This window comes from Chiloscyllium punctatum, chromosome 14 (assembly GCF_047496795.1).
Source record: "Chiloscyllium punctatum isolate Juve2018m chromosome 14, sChiPun1.3, whole genome shotgun sequence".
Classification (NCBI taxonomy): Eukaryota; Metazoa; Chordata; class Chondrichthyes; order Orectolobiformes; family Hemiscylliidae; genus Chiloscyllium; species Chiloscyllium punctatum.
The window spans coordinates 65,138,863-65,142,355 of NC_092752.1; the positions used below are offsets into that span (position 1 = coordinate 65,138,863).

A 3,493-nucleotide genomic window follows, 5' to 3' on the forward strand; every position below is an offset into this window, starting at 1 on the left:
GTGAGCCGTGGTTTATTAAGGAAGTGGAATCCCTGGTCAAGAAGAACAAGAAGTCTTATGTTAGGACAAAACGTGAAAACTCAGTTCGAGCGCTCGAGGGTTCCAACGATATCAGGAAAGACCTAAAAAGAGAGCTGAGAAGAGCCAGGAGGAGACATGAGAAGTTGTTGGTAGATAGGATCAGGGTTAACCCTAAGGCTTTCCAAAGGTATGTCAGCAATAAAAGAGCTAAATTTGGGACAATCAAGGATAATAGTGGGAAGTTTTGTGTGGAGTCAGAGGAGATAGAGGAAACACTAAATAAATATTTTTCGACAGAGTTCGGTATAGATAATGAAAATGTTGGCGAGGAAGATACAGAGATACTTGCGTCTCGAGTAGAAGAGATTGAGGTTCACAAGGAAGAGATATTAGAAATACTGCAGAGTGTGAAAATAGATAAGTCAGCTGGGCCGGAAGGGATCTATCTGATGTTGTTCAGCAAATGCACTGCAGGAAGGTACAAATCAAGCTGAACCTAACAACGGCTCGTTTTGAGCCGCTAATTTGCAGTGAAGTGGCGGCGCCAATAAAAGGTGTCACGCAGCTCGTCTAATTCCACATCCTGAGCTCGAAATGACGAGATGTCTCTCGCTGAGTTTCGGCAGGGTCTTGCATAGACGACACCATGACACTTATTCACTGGAATGGATCATGAAATCGCATCGGGATTGTGAATAAAGCGATGGAAACTTCCAGCAGAGAAGGAGGCGACCCTGAAGCAGGCAGCTGAGGACAAATGTTTCTCCTTTGTCAGTGAAAGGCACTGCTTCACAAATTGGAAAATTCGAAGTGAAGCAGTGTTGGTGATTATCTTCGCTGCTTGTTCATCTTTTAAATTCTGATTCCGTGAAAGTCCATAGCATTACATATCGACATTCTGCCAGCGGTGAGTGCGTCTGTTGGGCCAGTGGCGTACTGGATAACGTGTCTGACTTCGGATCAGAAGATTGTAGGTTCGAGTCCAACCTGGCTCGAGGGGAATATCTGACTTTAACCGTGCCCCACGTTGACGCTCCCCTGTGAAGTCCTGCCGGGACTTCGCTTCTGTGCTTCCACATTTGAAACTTGCATTTGTCCTCTTGTCCATTTCAAATTCCAGCTCACCACAACGGAGACCGCTGTCGCTTTGGGAGTATCTTTCTGTGGGTGAAAATGAGCATGAGTTTCTCAAAAGAATTACAAGTCTTTGTGGAAGTGTCATACATCTGCCCCATTATTGTGCCATTTAAGAACACAGGATAAAGTCATTGACATTTGCCCTGGGAACATTAGAACACACGAGACTTTGGGCCAAAGTTGGAAACTGCGACTGGAATAGATGGCTCTCTGATTCGCCGCAATGCACACAGGCGGAATGGCCTTTTCCCACTTTGTAAATCTACGAAGACAAGTGCAAAATAATCTGCAACGAAAATGTTCATAAAGGGTGTTTTATTTACACCAAATACGATAGTATCTATCGCCTTGTCTTGTTATTTACTTGTGAGGATTCGATACTCTCAGCACCGTGGCCCGGATCGTATTCCCACTCATGGAATGGTGGTATTGTTCAGCTAACATATCGGTGTACCAGTATTTCTGCCGATTTTCCGATGCTAGCAGGTCATTGGTTTTGTCCGAAACATTATGAATGTTAACATAATACAGATAGCTGCAGTTGCTGGAAATCTGAGCCAAAAACGAAAATTGTTTTGCGGAACGCAGAAAGACTGGCAACAGAAACATCGACTTTCCTGCTCCTCGGATGCTGCTGTGCTTTTCCAGCATTTTCTCATCTAAAATCAGGTTTCCAGCATCTGCAGTCCTCACTTTTGCCTAGTTCCTTCAGTGTCGCTAGTTCCGAATTCAAGAACTCCATCTCTAGCGGTTTCATGTCTGTACCTCCATGCTGTGGAGTTGAAGCGTGAAGAAAAGTAACTCACCCCCTCAATCTCTGGGGTAATGAGGGGCTGAAAATGAATCGTATCACATTGAAGTATATCTACATGCGACTTAATCTCTGTCTTTTATTGGGAACCATCTCTTTCATTGTAACCATCAGGAAAGACCATTTCGATCGCTAAAAAAAGAAATGAATATGTCACTAACCTTTGTTTGTTTCATGTCCAAGAATACTCAGATCAATAGCTCCCTTGATTACCTCTGCTGGTCATGTTCGCAAAGAGATCTAGCATATTGCCAAGTGTGATTTTCCTTTCAATAAATAATTTTGACTCCATTTTGCTGCAAATATCTTTTCCTAACTTTGTGCTTTTCTTCTTTTACATTGGTGTCTCGCACCTTACAAATGACAGCAAAGGTATGAATGGAGATGGAAACATTTAACTCTCGTCAGCGGCAGCTTTCAATGAGATCACGGCTGATTTGGTCAGTGCTCAAGGGCGCTGCTGTCTGTAGTCATGGCCGAGTGGTTAAGGCGATGGATTAGAAATCCATTGGGGTTGTCCCACGTAGGTTTGAGTCCTGTTGACGACGTTATGGATGCTTTCCTGCTGTGACAAGTCAAAGTTCAAAAACCCTGTTTTGCAAACCAGGCCTGTAATTTGATTGGACTTGGGAAACTTGAGTTCTTCATCAGAAATGCTCCACATTTAAAACATTATCTCTGTTTCTCTTTCCAGATACACTGCTCGACACATCGGGTTTCTGCAGTTGTTATTGAACGCCCTGAGCAGAAGTGCTGCTTTTCATTAGATTCCTTTCATCCCTTTTACTCGGTCCTCTGACTCTGGTCATTGGCAACACTTCCTCCTGCTCGTCAGAGTGATCATTACCCACCGCTCCCTCTCCCATCATTACAAACAACCGCAGGAAATTGCCACTTAACCATCTTTGATCCAAAGTGAAACTCACCAGCCTAGGAACTCTCTCCACCAAACGGGACTTCTCATCCCTGGACATGGTGCAAGCCAGAGGATTGTGAAGAGATATTTTGAAAATATTGTCAGTTGGCAGTTGGAAAAATGTTTAGGAATCAAACTATATATCTTAGGCTTCAGCTTTGGAAATCTTGAGAAGCTCTTTGGGAAATGGAATCAGAGGAGAATGAAGAAGTGTGAACTGTCGGTCCGAGTAGAGGAAGGGACATTGACTCTGATGTTCTCGGGACAGAAACTGATCTGAGACATTGAAAAAATTCTCGCCTACGTACGTGAGCAATGCAAACTTCATCTGTACTCTGGGACAATGAAAACCTCTGGAACACTCAAGCCAATATCCAAATATTGATTCGGATCACTACAGTACGAGTAATATAGATGGGTCAGTTTTTGTTCAGTAAGTGCAGGAGGGCTTCCTGACACAGTATGTAGACATGCCTTCAAGGGAAGAAGCCGCTTTCGATTTAGTACTTGGTTACGAGCCTGGCCAGGTTTTAGATTTGGAAGTAGGTGAGCACTTTGGAGACAGCGATCACAATTCTCTCAGGTTTACTTTCGTGATGGAAAGGGAT

General features: G+C 43.7%; 1 non-coding gene across 1 annotated transcript; it reads left to right on the forward strand.

Annotated features, from left to right (window-relative positions):
* Positions 1 to 2,435: 2,435 nt before the first annotated feature.
* trnas-aga (transfer RNA serine (anticodon AGA)) lies at positions 2,436 to 2,517 on the forward strand. Its single transcript has one exon. It is a non-coding gene; the product is annotated as a tRNA-Ser (tRNA).
* The last annotated feature ends 976 nt before the right edge of the window (positions 2,518 to 3,493 follow it).